Source organism: Triticum dicoccoides, chromosome 3B (genome assembly GCF_002162155.2).
Source record: "Triticum dicoccoides isolate Atlit2015 ecotype Zavitan chromosome 3B, WEW_v2.0, whole genome shotgun sequence".
In the NCBI taxonomy this organism is placed as follows: domain Eukaryota; kingdom Viridiplantae; phylum Streptophyta; class Magnoliopsida; order Poales; family Poaceae; genus Triticum; species Triticum dicoccoides.
The window spans coordinates 182,917,869-182,937,119 of NC_041385.1; positions in this window are offsets into that span (position 1 = coordinate 182,917,869).

The following is a 19,251-nucleotide window of genomic DNA, read 5'->3' on the forward strand; positions in this document are numbered from 1 at the left end:
ACTCTTTCTTTAACTGTTCCATTTTGAACTACTTCAAAATCTTATCAAGGTATGTACTCATTGAAAATCTTATCAAGCATCTTGATCTATCTCAATAGATCTTGATGCTCAATATGTAAGTAGCTTTCCTGAGGTCTTTCTTTTAAAGAACTCCTTTCAAACACTTCTTTATGCTTTCCAGAAAAATTCTACATCATTTCTGATCAACAATATGTCACTCACATATATTTATCAGAAAGGCTGTAGTGCTCCCACTCACTTTATTGTAAATACAGGCTTCACTGGAAGTCCGTATAAAACTATATGCTTTGATCAACTTATCAAAGCGTATATTCCAATTCTGAGATGTTTGCACCAGTCCATAGATGGATCGCTGGAGCTTGCACATTTTGTTAGCACCTTTAGGATTGACAAAACCTTCTGGTTGCATCCTATACAACTCTTCTTTAAGAAAACCATTAAGGAATGCAGTTTTCACATCCATTTGCCAGATTTCATAAAATGTGGCAATTGCTAACATGATTCGGACAGACTTAAGCATCGCTATAGTTGAGAAAATCTTATTGTAGTCAACACCTTGAACTTGTCGAAAACCTTTTTGCGACAAGTCGAGCTTTGTAGATAGTAACACTACTATCAACGTCCGTCTTCCTCTTGAAGATCCATTTATTTTCTATGGCTTGCGGATCATCGGGCAAGTCCACCAAAGTCCACACTTTATTCTCATACATGGATCCCATCTCAGATTTCATGGCCTCACGCCATTTTGCGGAATCTGGGCTCATCATCGCTTCCTCATAGTTCGTAGGTTCGCCATGGTCAAGTAGCATGACTTCCAGAATAGGATTACCGTACCACTCTGGTGTGGATCTTACTCTGGTTGACCTACGAGGTTCTGTAGTAACTTGATCTGAAGTTTCATGATCAACATCATTAGCTTCCTCACTTACTGGTGTAGTCGTCACAGGAACCGGTTTCTATGATGAACTATTTTCCAATAAAAGAGCAGGTACAGTTACCTCATCAAGTTCTACTTTCCTCCCACTCACTTCTTTCGAGAGAAACTCCTTCTCTAGAAAGGATCCATTCTTGGCAACAAATGTCTTGCCTTCGGATCTGTGATAGAAGGTGTACCCAACAGTTTCCTTTGGGTATCCTATGAAGACACATTTCTCCGATTTGGGTTCAAGCTTATCAGGTTGAAGCTTTTTCACATAAGCATCGCAGCCCCAAACTTTAAGAAACGACAACTTTGGTTTCTTGCCAAACCACAGTTCATAAGGTGTCGTCTCAACGAATTTTGATGGTTCCCTACTTAAAGTGAATGCAGCTGTCTCTAATGCATAATCCCAAAACGATAGTGGTAAATCGGTAAGACACATCATAGATCGCACCATATCCAATAAAGTGCGGTTATGACGTTTGGACACACCGTTATGCTGTGGTGTTCCAGGTGGCATGAGTTTGTGAAACTATTCCACATTATTTTAACTGAAGGCCAAACTCATAACTCAAATATTCATCTCCACGATCAGATCGCAGAAACTTTATTTTCTTGTTATGATGATTTTCCACTTCACTATGAAATTCTTTGAACCTTTCAACTATTTCAGACTTATGTTTCATCAAGTAGATATACCCATATATGCTCAAATCATCTGTGAAGGTAAGAAAATAACGATACCCGCCACGAGCCTTAATACTCATTGGTCTGCATACATCAGTATGTATTATTTCCAACAAGTTAGTAGCTCATTCCCTTGTTCTGGAGAGCGAAGTTTTAGTCATCTTGCCCAAAAGGCACGGTTCGCAAGCATCAAATGATTCATAACCAAGTGATTCCAAAAATCCATCTTTTATGGAGTTTCTTCATGCGTTTTACACCGATATGACCCAAACGGCAGTGCCACAAATAAGTTGCACTATCATTATCAACTTTGCATCTTTTGGCATCGATATTATGAATATGTGTATCACTACGATCGAGATCCAACAAACTATTTTCATTAGGTGTATGACCATTGAAGGTTTTATTCATGTAAATAGAACAACAATTATTCTCTGACTTTAAATGAATAACCATATTGCAATAAACATGATCAAATCATATTCATGCTCAACGCAAACGCCAAATAACATTTATTTAGGTTTAACACTAATCCCGAAAGTATAGGGAGTGTGTGATGATGATCATATCAATCTTGGAACTATTTCCAACACTCATCGTCACTTCCCCTCAAATAGTCTCTGTTTATTATGTAACTCATGTTTCGAGTTACTAATCTTAGCAACCGAACAAGTATCAAATACTCAGGGTGTCGTGGAAATATCATGTCAGATGTCCTAACAGAAGGACTTAGTCGTGGAGCCATCGCAACGAGATTAGCCTCAAGGGGTTAAACCGGACAAGGGACACGAGACTTTTATACTAGTTCGGCCCCTTACGATGAAGGTAAAAACCTACATCTAGTTGTGATGGGATTATTGGGGTTTCGATGACCAGGGAGCAAATACGCTTTGCCTGGGTCTCGAGTTGTTGTCTGTTATCCCTGAACCGCCGCCGGGTCGTCCCTTTATATACACAGGTTGACGCCCGGCCGGTTTACAGAGTCCCAAGGCCGACTCATACAAGTGTTCGGCTCGGTCTCTACCTTTCCCTAACTTACAATACAAGTTATACAATTATGGCGGTTTACCACTATGGGCCCTAATCCTCCTTTGGGCTCTGGGCCTCTAAGCTTTAACAGTAAAGCGCCATCTTCTTGTCTTCATGGGCTTCAGTATAGTTGAGTGTGAACCGGCCCCTCCTGGACGGTTTACACTCAGTAGTTATATCCTCAACATTGGGCCCCAGATTGATTTGAACCTATTCATGTCAATCTTCAATACTTAGAAAAAATTCCGTGAGCATCTTCTAATGATTCTTGTAAACCGCCATATTATCATCTCTTTGTAAATCTTGGTGAACCGCCGTGACATCATCTTTTGTTACTGCAGTAAATCGTCAAGATGTCATCTCCGCATAAAAAGATTTATGAAGATTCCCTTCTCTTAATTAATTCCCAAAGATCGAGGCGACAGTTGCACCCCCTTTTGCCGCTTCAGGCCCCTTGATTCTCGTGCCTGCCGTTTATTCCCTTTTCTCTATAAATAAGACCGAGGGGTCCTTCCATTTTTTTTCCCTTTGCCTCTTCGCATCGTCTTCTTCCTTGCGACCCGAAGATCTCAAGCATCGCCGCCGCCGTCGACCTCGAAGCTCTGCATCATCTCAGGCTGCTGCATCAACCTGAACGTTTCTAGAGATCCGCAACTCTCCTCCGCTGCTCCTGAGAATCTGGTAAGCTTTCTTCCTGTAACCCTAGATCTCCATTAGGGCTTCCTGTTCTTCCCTGTTCATCGACTCTTATCCGTTTTCCCTTGGCATCTTACTGAATCTCAGCTAGGCCTGATAGTTTCCCTTTGCGGTAGATCCCTGGTTTTTAATCTGCCGTATTATAGCACGTTGCTGTTCCTGGATAAATCCCATCTAGACCTTCTCCGTTCTGCTTAATGCTATTGTAGGGCTCAGAAAAAATATCTTTACTGAACCACGGTAGATCCAAAATTACATCACCATCTTGTGAAACTTGTTTCTGTAACCTTAGTAGATTTCAGATCTGCTTCTTCCGTTAAAGGCGGTTTAACCTTTAGTAGTTGATAATCCGCCAGATACCATTAGCCCTCACTTAAACCGCCATCTTGACTTAAGTAGTAATTTCCGGTTTACCTTATATATATGCCTTGACTGAATTCCCCGGTTTAACACTGGTTAGTACACATCAACCTCGAATCGTAAACCGACCTTCACATTTCCTTTACAGTTTGTTTTCCATAATGACCAAGCAATTCACCGCTTGCAACTGGGTTCCTTCCCGGATCACGGAAACGCAAATCAATGGATATGTTCTGACTGGCGCTTTAGCCTCAAAAAATTTCCTTCATTGGCGAGTTCCTGGCCCTGAGTGCCCTCCTGAACCTCAAGATGGAGAAGTGATCGTGTTCATGCAGCATCTAGACCGGGGATTCAGCCCTCCCGGATCAAAGTTTTTCCAGGATGTACTCGCTAGCTTCCAACTCCATCCACAAGATATTGGACCGAATTCTGTGTCCAACATATGCAATTTTCAAGTATTCTGTGAAGTTTACCTTCAAGAAGAACCCTCTGTTGAGCTCTTTCGAGACTTTTTCCATCTAAACCGCCGAACTGAGTTCTCTGATGGTCCCAACACTGAACTTGGTGGAGTGTCGATCCAGAAGAGGAAAGAAGTTGATTTCCCTCATGCAAAACATCACAGCCACCCCAAAGACTGGAACCAAACTTGGTTTTATTGTCAGAACACTACTCCTGTTGGAGAAAACCCGCTGGCGGGTTACCGTTCTTTCCGGCTTAGCAACGGCCACCCATTACCTCAACGACTCACTGCCAAAGAGAGACAAGCTTATGCACCTCAACTCGCCAAGCTCCGGGCTCTCCTAGCCAACGGTTTAACCGGTGTTGACCTTGTTCGCTGCTGGGTTTCATGGAGTATCCTACCTTTAAGTTGTCGTTCCGGGTTGATATATGAGTATATCGGCAACGTCAAGGATCCTCAACGGTTTAATGAAATAGAAATGACTGATGATGAAGTCACTGAATCTGTGAAGAAGATGCTGGACGAACCGATCACTGCATGCAGCAAAACTGGGCTGCCCCCTTTTTATACCTCCAACAAACCGCCAGCGGTAAAAAACTTTAACCTTGTGCTTTTTGATCCTTATGCGTTTTAACACTACTATAATAATCCTTTGTTTAATTTTACAGGCCAAAGATTCCTTCTGGAAGAGGAAAACTCAAGATAAACTGGCGAGGGCTCCTCGTGCAAAAAGCAAAGTCACAAAGAAACCAGCCAAGAGGAAGACCGCCGAGTCCGCTGATCCGCCCGAAGATATTGAGGAATCGGATCAAGAGGTAGAACTTGACTCCCTTGGCTTACTTTTCATACACCTTATTGACAACAATTATTACCAGGATGATGCAGAAGCCAGTCGTGCCGACCATGTAGAGGTAATCTCCCTTTCCACCCATTCAGATCATGTGCCGGTTCAAAAATTTCGACGTGCAGTTCGGAAAGTAAAATGCTCTCACCCTCTTGCTCATTTGGATCCGCAATTTTCTTTGAAGAAACAGCAACATGAAGGTCGTCGCACAACCCGGCACAGTAGCCAACAAGTCACTTCCTCCGGTTTACCAGACACTCCACCCCAGAAACGTCGTCCAGAGGTCTCTTCCTCTTTTAATAAACCTTATCCCTTGGCGGGTTGCTTCCGGTACCCACTTAATCCGTCTGATTCAAATTATCAGGTGACTTCTAATTCTTCATCTGGCGATTCATCAACCACGCAATTGCCTCCCCTCAAGACCGTCGTTGGGTAAGTATACTGCCCTTCAGCTTTTTCCTTCATGCGTCAGTTTACCATACTAATCTTTGTTTGATATTGTAGTGCCAAAGCCCAACTGAGCAAGAAAGCTAAAACCAGTGCCCCCACTGATGAATTTGAACCGGAGAAGACCCCGGAAGATGCTGGAAGAGACACTGATGTTGTCATGGATGACTCTGCGCCACAAGATCCAGCCACTGATGCTAATCCGCCGGAAGCTGACCCGGCTATTCATGTTGATCCATCAAGCCCGCATGCTACGCCTCCAAGTCCAGCTGCTGATCTGCCGAGCCCAGCTGCTAATCCGTCGAGCCCAGACAGGGATATTGTCAATCCGCCGAGTCCGTCAAAAGGTGGCGGTGATGATGTTATTATCACCGGTACTGCTCACATCGTCCCAGGCAATCCGGTTGCCTTATCAAAGCACACTGCTAAGGAAGAATTTGCTTCTATGGGCAAGGGGAAAGAGAAGACAGATTTATCCAATTATGTTAACCTTTCTGCCAGGAGCTTCATTCCGGATTCCTAAACCGTCTATACACAAGTCGAGATTATGAGGCCGGTTTGGTGAATATGATGAAGGAGCGCTATGAGGTAATCTTCCAAACACTTTAATCCATGTTCTGTATATTCACTGCATTGTAGCCCCCAAGGGCCGGTTTGTCTTTTGAAGACAAACCGGGACTTTTAAGATAGAGAACACCAACTGAGTAGCCCCCAAGGGCCGGTTTATCTCTTGAAGATAAACCGGGACTTTTATGTTCCATACTACATTTTGGTAATTCCCTTGCCTGTGTATTTTCGGATCAAACACACATTAGCCCCCAAGTGCCAAGATTAATACTTGTATTGATCCTTGGGACTTCAAACAATCAGCAGTAAAGAAGCAATCCGCATTAGCCCCCAAGTGCCAAGTGTATAACTGGTTATATGCTTGGGACTTTTGAGAAAAATATTAACATCCTCCTCATGTGACTGTTGCAGGCTGATATAAACCACCAAGGTTCTCAAATTTTGGATCTTCAAGAGAATATCAAGTCCCAGCAAGCAGAGACCTCCAAAGCTAAAGAGGAGCTAAAAGGCGCTTTGATAGCCATGGAACAACTGAAAGACGGCTTCAAGACTGAACGGGCCAGCTGGGAAACTGAAAAGGCAGCCTTGTTGAAGTAGGCTGAAGACGTCGAGGCAGCTCTTAAACCGGTGGCAGAAGAGCTAGCTGGGTTAAAACATCGAGTAAATGCCATGACGTTTGTGATATTTGGTAAGTACCTTGTGTATAGAGCTTGACTATCCATCTAAAACATCCGGTTTAACTATGAATTCTTAAACCGTTGTGAATTCTTAAACCATTTTAGGTAGCCGTGTTGCTCATCTGGGTGCTGACATGCGGATGAAGCTTAAGGCAGCATATACGTTGATAGAGCAACTGTATACTGGTGCCCAACGAGTTACCTGCGCAGTCTCATACAACAAACCGGCACCAACTTTGATCAAGGAGACACTAGCCAAATTGTCGATGACACCAGCGCAGATAGAAGAAATGAAGCGATCTACTGCCAGGGCTGGCGCTTTGTTGGCACTCACTCGGGCCAAAGCAGGGATAGCTGACCTGGATCCAGTTGATATTGCCAAGGGCTATCCCGGTGAACAAGAAAATGGGTCAGAAGTTGATAATGAAGCCCTCAAAGCCCTGACAAAGGAGATGTGTCTGCTGGCAAGTCAACTGGCGGAAGAGGCTAACTTGACTGTTCATCGGTCCTTCTATGATGCCAATAACCAACGGATTGACACTGCTGTGAAAGAAGCGCAAAACCTTATCCTGCCAATCCGTAAGCACACTTATACCCCTGACGTTGAACCGTCCAAACTTATAAGTGAAGAGGCTATCTTTCGAGCTTTAACCCGGATTGACTGGACCACTGTTGACTTCCAGCCACTGGATGGGGAGGAGGAGGTTGAAACAACGCCAGAAGATCCATCCACCTCTCGTCAACCCGGCGATGAATCTTAATCCGGCAACTAGGTGGATGTTCACAGATTGTGTGCTATGTAAAGAATAATCACTTATTTTGGGCCTTAAAGCGCCTTGTAATAGGCTAGTTGGCATACTTTGAGCTGCTGCCATCGTGCGCTGATATATGACTTTGTTTGATCCGCCATGATATTTGTGGCGCTGGCTTATATATCTTCATAGTATTATGCAATCCCTGTGTTTGCATAAAAAAGATCTATCTGGGCGGTTTACCGCTGGACGGGTCATAATGCCCAATACACAACCTGGTAGGTAACCAAGGTTGTAAAAATAGCAAAAATAAATCATACATGTGATATGAAATTATGATGTTGGTTTACCAACTTGATTGTAGTAAGGGTGAACACCCAACTCTTTTAATGTTCATAACTTCCACCATGTAGTGCTAGTATGTATTAAGTCACACTGGGTTGTGATGAACACCGGATGATCATACTGGCGACATGTAGTCAAAGCCAGACCGGATTGAAAGATGCCGGTTCACCATTGATTATATACTTAACAGATGATAACTGTAAGCCACACTGGGTTAAGAAACACCGGGTTGATATGAAGACATATAGTCTGGCCGGGTCGAAAGACGCCGGCTTACTTTAAAAGTTGATCAATAAAGATAAAACTTGCAAAAACGAAAGCGAATAAAAACTCGTAGTCAAGGCTTTTCGAGGGCTGCCAGGCCCAAATTTGAGGCTTTCCGTGGGCTGCCAGGCCGCTGAGTTAAACCATTTGACAAAGCCTTTTAAGATGGGCCTCCAACTAACCAATCATCGTTTTAACTTTGACAAGTTCAGGGTCTCAATGAGAGTAACTTGTGAAACGTTCGGCGGGTCGTGCCAGGATTACCTGGATAGGAGTGGCTTACTTGATGAAGGCAGGTTAACCCGGGGTTTTAGGTGAATACACCGGGCTTCCAAGCCGTGGGTCGATACCCAATTACAAGGGTCCTTTCAAACTCTTTGTTACTTTACACAAAGAGCCCCCAAGTAACTTTGTGAGCTATGCTCAATGGGTGCCTATGTTTGATTCGTGCTTTTAGCAACAGAACTCTCTTTGGACCCTTGGGTGTGAAGCTCCCAAGCTGTATGATGGCATGATAGCCGGTTTGATGGAAAAAAACGGGTCATCGCTTTGGAAGCAGAAGCCCCCTTGTAACCAAGAAATATTGGAAGAACCGCAGAGGCCCTGCTTGTAGCAAGGATGCCGGTTTATTATATTAAGCATAATATATACATTGTCGAAATATGTACATAAGGAGAGCCTATAGCTCAGGTGTAGTAAGGCCGAAGGAGAGCTGTGTTCCACGGCCGCCGGGTCTCCTCCTCAGAACTGCGTGAGTCTTCTCGAACGTCAATGAGGTAGTATGATCCGTTGTGCAGATTCTTGCTGACCACAAAGGGTCCTTCCCAAGGTGGGGATAACTTGTGCATATCGGTCTGATCCTAGATGAGCCGCAGCACTAAATCGCCTTCTTGAAAGGTTCTTGTTTTAACCCGGCGGCTGTGATAATGCCGCAGGTCTTGCTGGTAAACCGCCGAACGAGCTAAAGCCATGTCCCGCTTCTCATCTAACAGGTATGGCGCCTCCTGGCGAGCATGCTCATTGTCTGCTTCAACATAATTGGCAACCCGGGGCGAATCATGATGAATATCACTTGGGAGGACTGCCTCTGCCCCGTAAACCATGAAAAAGGTGTATACCCCCTAGATCGGTTTGGGGTGGTATCTATGCTCCATAAGACAGATGGTAACTCTTCCACCCAACAACCCGGCGTCTGCTTCAAAGGAACCATAAGCCGGGGCTTTATACCCTTTAAAATTTCCTGATTAGCTTGCTCAGCTTGACCATTAGATTGGGGGTGAGCCATAGACGCTACATCAAGCCGGATGTGCTCTCGTTGACAAAAGTCCTCCATCTCGCCTTTAGAGAGGTTCGTGCCATTATCTGTGATAATGCTATGTGGAAAACCGAAACGGAAGATCACCTTTTTGATGAACTGAACCGCCGTGGCTGCGTCACACTTGCTTACTGGCTCTGCTTCAACCCATTTAGTAAACTTGTCAACCGCCACCAACAAGTGGGTCTTCTTATCTTTGGATCGCTTGAAAGGCCCTACCATGTCAAGCCCCCAAGTGGCAAATGGCCAGGTGATAGGAATCATCCGTAGCTCCTGAGCCAGAACATGAGCTCATCGTGAGAATTTTTGACAGCCGTCGCACCGCCTCACCAAGTCCTCAGCATCAGCATGAGCTGTCAGCCAATAGAAGCCATGACGGAAAGCTTTAGCAACCAAGGATTTTGAAACGGCGTGATGACCACAGTCTCCTTCGTGGATCTCGTGTAAAATTTCACGGCCTTCTTCAGGAGAAACGCAACGCTGAAACGCCTGTGAAACACTGCAATGATGCAACTCACCATTGACAATTGTCATGGACTTGGATCGCCGGACTATCTATCTGGCTAAAATTTCATCGTCTGGTAACTCGCCCTGGTTCATATATGCCAAATATGGAACCGTCCAATCCAGAATGATATGTAAAGCGGCAACCAACTGTGCCTCCGGATCAGGAATAGCGAGGTCCTCCTCTGTAGGCAGTTGAATCGACGGATTATGCAGGACATCCAGAAAGGTATTGGGTGGCACCGGTTTACGCTGAGATCCCAACCGGCTTAAAGCATCAGCTGCTTCGTTTTTGCGCCGATCAATGTGCTCCACCTGATAACCTTTAAAGTGACCAGCAACAATATCCACCTCGCGTCGGTAAGCCGCCATGAGTGGATCCTTGGAATCCCAAGTACCTGAAACTTGTTGGGCTACCAGGTCTGAGTCTCCAAAGCACCGTACACGGCTTAAGTTCATCTCCTTAGCCACTCGAAGACCATGGAGTAAAGATTCATACTCAGCTGCATTGTTAGTACAAGGGAACATTAAGCGAAGAACATAATGAATTTTATCACCTGGAGGGGAAGTAAGGACAACTCCAGCCCCCGAGTCTTTCAATTGCCTGGACCCGTCAAAGTGAATAGTCTAGTATGTATTGTCCGGTTTGTCCTCCGGTATCTGCAACTCTGTCCAATCATTGATGAAATCCACAAGGGCTTGGGATTTGATTGCTGTTTGAGGCATATACTTCAAACCATGCGGCCCAAGCTCAATAGCCCACTTAGCAACCCGGCCAGTTGCTTCCCTGTTCTGGATTATATCCCCCAAAGGAGAAGAACTGACCACTGTGATGGGATGACCTTGAAAGTACTGTTTAAGCTTCCTACTTGCCATAAAAACCCCATATACCAGCTTCTGCCAATGCAGATATCTTTGCTTTGACTCGATGAGCACCTCGCTAATATAATAAACCGGCCTTTGAACCAGGTATTCCTTCCCAGCCTCCTTGCGCTCTACCACAATGGCAACACTGACAGCCCGGGCATTAGCAGCCACATAAAACAGCAGTGGCTCCTTATCAACTGGAGCGGCAAGAATCGGCGGTTCAGCCAACTGCTTCTTCAAGTCTTCAAACGCCGCATTAGCAGCATTGCTCTAGACAAAACTGTCTGTCTTCTTTAACATCTGGTACAGAGGGATCGCCTTTTCGCCCAACCTGCTGATAAACCGGCTCAAAGCCGCAATACGACCCGCCAGACGTTGAACATCATTGATACATGCCGGTTTAGCCAGAGATGTGATAGCCTTGATCTTTTTCCGAATTAGCCTCAATACCACGGTTGGACACTAGAAAACCCAAGAGCTTGCCAGCCGGTAGACCAAAAACACACTTAGCCGGATTAAGCATCATCTTATAGACTCTCAAATTATCAAAGGCTTCTTACAAATCAGATATGAGCGTCTGTGCCTTCCTGGACTTAACCACAATATCATCCACATAGGCATGAATATTGCGCCCAATCTGAGTATGAAGACAATTCTGCACACAACGTTGATAAGTTGCCTGGGCACTCTTGAGCCCAAAAGGCATAGATAAGCGTTGATAATTTGCCTAGGCAATCTGAGTAATGAAAGCTGTCTTCTCCTGGTCCTTTACTGCCATCTTGATCTGATGATAACTAGAATAAACATCCAAGAAACTCAAACGCTCACAACCCGCCGTAGCATCAATGATTTGATCAATACGAGGGAGGGCAAAGGGATCAGCTAGGCAAGCCTTGTTCAAATCTGTGTAATCCACACACACATACGCCAAGTGTCGTTTTTATTAAGTACCAGCACTGGATTAGCCAACCACTCTGGGTGAAACACTTCCACGATAAACCCTGCTGCCAGGAGCCAGGCTACCTCTTCTCCAATGGCCTTGCGCCGCTCCTCATTAAAGCGACGAAGAAACTGTTTGACCGGTTTGAACTTCGGATCAATATTAAGAGTGTGGTCAGCGAGTTCCCTCGGTACACCTGGCATGTCAGAAGGCTTCCATGCAAAGATGTCCCGGTTCTCACGGATGAACTCGATGACCGCGCTTTCCTATTTGGGATCCAAGTTGACGCTGATGCTGAACTGCTTGGATGAATTGCCATGAACAAAATCAACCAGTTTAGTCTCATCAGCCGATTTGAATTTCAAAGCCGGATCGTGCTCTGTAGTGGGCTTCTTTAGAGAGGTCATGTCGGCCGGATCAACATTGTCCTTATAAAACTTCAACTCTTCTGTTGCACAAACCGATTCAGCATACGCCGCATCACCTTCCTCACACTCCAGAGCAATCTTACGGCTACCATGAACCTTGATGGTCCCCTTGTGACCTGGCATCTTGAGCTGCAGATAAACATAACACGGCCTTGCCATGAATTTAGCATAAACCGGCCGTCCAAATAAAGCATGGTATGGACTTCTGATCTTGACCACTTCAAAGGTCAGCGTCTCGGACCTAGAATCATGATCATCTCCGAAAACCACCTCCAGAGCTATCTTACCAACTGGGTAAGCCGATTTACCAGGCACCACTCCGTGAAAAACGGTGTTTGACGGTCTAAGATTCTTATTTGTCAACCCCATACGCCGGAAGGTTTCATAGTACAAGATATTGATACTGCTCCCTCCGTCCATGAGCACCTTAGTGAACTTATAACCTCCCACCTACGGTGCAACTACCAAAGCTAGGTGACCCGGATTGTCAACCCGGGGCGGATGATCCTCCCTGCTCTAGACAATAGGCTGCTCAGACCAACATAGATAACGGGGCACCGCCGGTTCAACAGAGTTCATTGCCCTTTTATGGAGTTTCTGATCGCGCTTGCACAAGCTGGTAGTGAAGACATGATACTGTCCATCGTTTAACTGCTTTGGGTTGCTCTGATAACCCGACTGCTGTTGATTCCCCTGATTACCCTGTTGATGGTTACCACCTTGGTTATTCTGATTGCCCTGATTATTTTGAAACCCAGAGTTTGAACCGCCACCATCGTAACTTGGCCCATGAAATCCTGGACCGGAACCACCAGATGGACCCTGATCATACCGAAAAAGATCAGAGTTTTTGAATTCCCTCATGATGTGGCAATCCTTCCAAAGGTGCGTCGCCGGAACCTCCTTTGTCCCGTGCTTTGGGCAAGGCTGGTTTAACAGGCGTTCCAGATTCATTCCTCCACCGCACTGGGGCGGTTTACCCTTACGGTGCTGCATATTACCCTGCATACTGGTGTTAGCCACAAAATCGGAATTGTCCGCTTTACGCTTACCATTATTTCCGTGGCCCGCCTGGTTATGCCGTCCCTTTGAACCGACATTCTTCTTTCCCTTCTCCTATTTCTCTTCATCAGAGTCAGGGTCCTTGGTATTATCAGAATCAGCATACTTAACGAGAGCCGCCATGAGTGTCCCCATATCATTGTAGTGACGCTTGAGCCGTCCCAACTTCATCTTTAGTGACTTAAACTGGCAATTGCCCTCCAATGTCACAATTGCTGTATCCGGATTCATGCTCCCGGATGAATGCAAAATTTCTGAAACCGGCGCACCCAATGGGTTGTTGATTCATTCTCTCCTTCGACACAAGCCGCCAGATCTACAATGGACATAGGTTGCTTGCATGTATCTTTGAAGTTTGCTATGAACTTGGCCTTCAACTCATCCCATGAATTGATCGAGTTAGCAGGCAGGCTCTTCAACCAGGTGCGAGCCGTTCCTTCCAGCATCATGGTGAAGTATATTGCACACACCGCTTCATCCACATCTAGCATCTCCATTGCCATCTCATAACTTTCCACCCACACCTCGGGGGGCTGATCAGCGGTATAATTAGGCACCTTGCGTGGCCCATTGAAATCATTAGGCAACCGCACATTACGGAGAGCCGGGATGAGACACGGCACTCCCCAAGAGCTGAAGGCAAGCCCTGTCCCTCGCTCTACTGATGCCGCTGGCTGAACCGGGGCGGGTTGATGACGACCTTCATGTTGCGCTGCTAATGCGACCTCCCTTCGCGCTCTGCCATTATCCACCACATCCTGAGCATTCAACCGCCATTCGCTGGATTAGGCCCTCGAGGGGCATCACGACACCGCGCGCTGCTTGACACGGTTGGTTCGTCTATGTGCCTGCTATAACTCTTGCTCGGACGAGTGGTTGAATGTATTCTGTCTCGGCTGTAAGAATAAGCCTGTTGCTGTACAACGGCGGTTTGAAGAAGATCCCTGGCTCGTCGTGTTTCAACCGCCACGAGTGAGTCGCTCTCCATCGGAATAGCTACCAAACGCGATGCTGCCGCGATCATGTTGTCCAAAGGACTGCAAAAGTGACCCGGTGGTGTTGTGACATACTGCGGCGGGATGTCCGTCCGTCGAGGCGGGTCCATCGTCCGTGGCTGATCCGGCGCCGCCCCAGGTGCCTTGGTCCGGTTTACTCCTGCCGGATTGCTAGGCCCAGCTCCTGGTGTACTGAAGAGATTCAGACCCTCATAAATTTGCGGCAGTCGAGACCTGTACTTCCTTCTCATAACTTCGTTTGACGCGTTCTGATCCAACATAAGCCGGTAGTTCTGCACCTGGATCAGTTGTGACTGGGCATCCAAAGCGGCCCGCTCTTCATCCATCCTGGCCTCCTCAGCAGCCAAGTCTGCTTTGGCCTGAGTTATCTGATCCCTTAGCTTCGTGACATCCGCATTATGCTGAACTTGTGTCTCTGGAGTCACCGCTGTGGTCAATAATGCTATCAAATCGTCCAGTAAACTGACAAGAACTTGAGCCGGCCGGCGCGCCGGGCCTCCTGCCGCGGCTGCCGATCCGGAGACCATTGCTGCTGTAGATGAAGATTGCATGGTGGGCTGTGTACCGGCCATGAAGATCGCGACCCGTTTTGGCGGTTCAAGGGGGCCCGGAATACTGTCGCCATCGGAATATCCCTCAATCGGCCATCTCGTAGTTGATATAACGACTCGGTTTCACCAGTGGATGATTCTCCATCTGAGTAGATGGCTGTCTTGCCATCGGACACCAGTTCAGATTCCGCTCCATGGATGAATCCCACGAACGCACGCTTCATGGTAGGCTGAACCCGGGCAGGATTTGCACGCTGAGCCGTCTCGACGAGGTCGGTGGAGATGTCCGGCTCAGGGCCCGGTTCGCCGATCTTGCCAATGAAAACGTGAATTCCACCAAAGGGGACCCGGTACCCGTACTCGATTGAACCGGCCTCGGGGCCCCATCCTGCGTCATCGATGTAGAGCTTGCCGCGATGACTCTTGGTCATCGGGCCAACCATGTACCCCTTGAGTCCTTCAAAGCTGCCCTTCAAGAACTCCAAACCATCGTGCGATAGCCCCACGGTGGGCGCCAACTGTCATGGAAATATCACGTCAGATGTCCTAACAGAAGGACTTAGTCGTGGAGCCATCGCAATGAGATTAGCCTGAAGGGGTTAAATCGGACAAGGGACACGAGAGTTTTATACTAGTTCGGCCCCTTATGATGAAGGTAAAAACCTACATCTAGTTGTGATGGGATTATTGGGGTTTCGATGACCAGGGAGCACATACGCTTTGCCTGGGTCTCGAGTTGTTGTCTGTTATCCCTGAACCGCCGCCGGGTCGTCCCTTTATATACAAGACGCCCGGCCGGTTTACAGAGTCCCTAGGCCGACTCATACAAGTGTTTAGCTCGGTCTCTACCTTTCCCTAACTTACAATACAAGTTGTACAATTATGGCGGTGTACCACTATGGGCCCTAATCCGCCTTTGGGCTCAGGGCCTCTTAGCTTTAACAGTAAAGCGCCATCTTCTTGTCTTCATGGGCTTCAGCATAGTTGAGCGTGAACCGGCCCCTCCTGGGCCGTTTACACTCAGTAGTTATATCCTCAACACAGGGGCTACTATAAACACTAGTAAGGCACACATCAATAACATGTATATCAAATATACCCTTGTTCACTTTGCCATCCTTCTTATCCACCAAATATTCAGGGCATTTCCATTTCCAGTGACCATTTCCTTTGCAGTGTAAGCACTCAATTTCAGGCTTTGGTCTAGCTTTGAGCTTCTTCGCGGGAGTGACAACTTGCTTGTCATTCTACTTAAAGTTCCCTTTCTTTGCCTTTGCCCTTTTCTTGAAACTAGTGGTCTTGTCAATCATCAACACTTGATGCTCTTTTCTTGATTTATCTTCGTTGATTTCAACATCGCGAAGAGCTCGAGAATCGTTTTTGTCATCTTTTGCATACTATAGTTCATCACGAAGTTCTACTAACTTGGTGATGGTGACTAGAGAACTCTGTCAATCACTATCTTATCTGGAAGATTAACTCCCACTTGATTCAAGCGATTGTAGTACCCAGACAATCTGAGCACATGCTCACTAGTTGAGCAATTCTCCTCCATCTTTTATCTATAGAACTTGTTTGAGACTTCATATCTCTCAACTCGGGTATTTGCTTGAAATATTAACTTCAACTCCTGGAACATCTCATATGGCCCATGACATTCAAAACGTCTTTGAAGTCCCGATTCTAAGCCGTTAAGCATGGTGCACTTAACTATCAAGTAGTCATCATATTGAGCTAGCCAAATGTTCGTAACGTCTGCATCTGCTCCTGCAATAGGTCCGTCACCTAGCGGTGCATCAAGGACATAATTCTTCTGTGCAGCAATGAGGACAATCCTCAGATCACGGATCCAATCCGCATCATTGCTACTAACATCTTTCAACACAGTTTTCTCTAGGAACATATCAAAATAAACATATGAAAGCAACAACGCGAGCTATTGATCTACAACATAATTCACAAAATACTACGAGGACTAAGTTATAAATTTAAGTTCAATTAATCATATTACTTCAGAACTCCCACTTGGATAGACATCTCTCTAATCATCTAAGTTATCACGTGATCCAAATCAACTAAACCATAACTCATCATCACGTGAAATGGAGTAGTTTTCAATGGTGAACATCACTATGTTGATCATATCTACTATATGATTCATGCTCGACCTTTCGGTCTCAGTGTTCCGAGGCCATATCTGCATATGCTAGGCTTGTCAAGTTTAACCTGAGTATTCTGCGTGTGCAAAACTGGCTTGCACCCGTTGTAGATGGACGTAGAGCTTATCACACCCGATCATCACGTGGTGTCTGGGCACGACGAACTTTGGCAATGGTGCATAATCAGGGAGAACACTTTTATCTTGAAATTTAGTGAGAGATCATCTTATAATGCTACCGTCAATCAAAGCAAGATAAGATGCATAAAAGATAAACATCACATGCAATCAATATAAGTGATATGATATGGCCATCATCATCTTGTGCTTGTGATCTCCATCTCCGAAGCACCGTCATGATCACCATCGTCATCGGCGCGACACCTTGATCTCCATCGTAGCATCATTGTCGTCTCGCCAACTATTGCTTCTACGACTATCGCTACCGCTTAGTGATAAAGTAAAGCAATTACAGGGCGATTGCAGTGCATACAATAAAGCGACAACCATATGGCTCTTGCCAGTTGCCGATAACTCGGTTACAAAACATGATCATCTCATACAATAAAATATAGCATCATGTCTTGACCATATCACATCACAACATGCCCTGCAAAAACAAGTTAGATGTCCTCTACTTTGTTGTTGCAAGTTTTACCGTGCTGCTACGGGCTGAGCAAGAACCGTTCTTACCTACTCATAAAAACCACAACGATAGTTCGTCAAGTTAGTGTTGTTTTAACCTCCTCAAGGACCGGGCGTAGCCACACTCGGTTCAACTAAAATTGGAGAAATTGACACCCGCCAGCCACCTATGTGCAAAGCACGTCGGTAGAACCAGTCTCGCGTAAGCGTACGCGTAATGTCGGTCCGGGCCGCTTCATCCAACAATACCGCCGAACCAAAGTATGACATGCTGGTAAGCAGTATGACTTGTATCGCCCACAACTCACTTATGTTTTACTCGTGCATACAACATCAACGCATAAAACCTGGCTCGGATGCCACAGTTGGGGAACGTAGTAATTTCAAAAAAAATCCTACGCACACGCAAGATCATGGTGATCCATAGCAACGAGAGGGGAGAGTGTGTCCTCGTACCCTCGTAGACCGAAAGCGGAAGCGTTAGCACAATGCGGTTGATGTAGTCGTATGTCTTCACGGCCCGACCGATCAAGCACCGAAACTACGGCACCTCTGAGTTCTTGCACACGTTCAGCTCGATGACGTCCCTCGAACTCTGATCCAGCCGAGTGTCGAGGGAGAGTTCCGTCAGCACGACGGCGTGGTGACGATGATGATGTTCTATCATCGCAAGGCTTCGCCTAAGCACCACTACGATATTATGGAGGAGGACTATGGTGGAGGGGGGCACCGCACACGGCTAAGGGATCAATGATCAATTGTTGTATCTATGGGGTGCCCCCCTCCCCCATATATAAAGGAGTGGAGGAGGGGGCCGGCCAAGGGGGGTGGCGCACCCTAGGGGGAGTCCAACTCCCGCCAGGAGTAGGACTCCCCCCTTTCCTATTAGGAGAGGGAGAGGGAAGGAAGAGGAAGGAGGGAGGAAGGAAAGGGGGGATGGCCCCCCTCCCAATTCGGAGAGGGCTTGGGGGTGCCCCTCCCTTGCTCCTTTCCCCTTCTTTCCACTAAGGCCCATTAAGGCCCATATACCTCCCGGGGGGTTCCGATAACCTCCCGGAGCTCCGGTATTGTCCCAATCTCACCTGGAACCTTTCCGGTGTCCAAATATAGTCGTCCAATATATCGATCTTCATGTCTCGAGCATTTCAAGACTCCTCGCCATGTTCGTGATCACATCCGGGACTCCGAACAACCTCCGGTACATCAAAACACATAAACTCATAATATAACTGTCATATTACTTTAAGCGTGTGGACCCTACGAGTTCGAGAATTATGTAGACATGACCGAGACATGTCTCCGATCAATAACCAATAGCGGAACCTGGATGCTCATATTGGCTCCTACATATTCTACGAAGATCTTTATCGGTCAAACCGCACAACAACATACGTTGTTCCCTTTGTCATCGGTATGTTACTTGCCCGAGATTCAATCGTCAGTATCTCAATACCTAGTTCAATCTCGTTACCGGCAAGCCTCTTTACTCATTACGTAATGCATCATCCCGTAACTAACTCATTAGCTACATTGCTTGCAAGGCTTATAGTGATGTGCATTACCGAGAGGGCCCAGAGATACCTCTCCGATAATCGGAGTGACAAATCCTAATCTCGAAATACGTCAACTCAACAAGTACCTTTTGAGACACCTGTAGAGCACCTTTATAATCACCCAATTATGTTGTGACGTTTGGT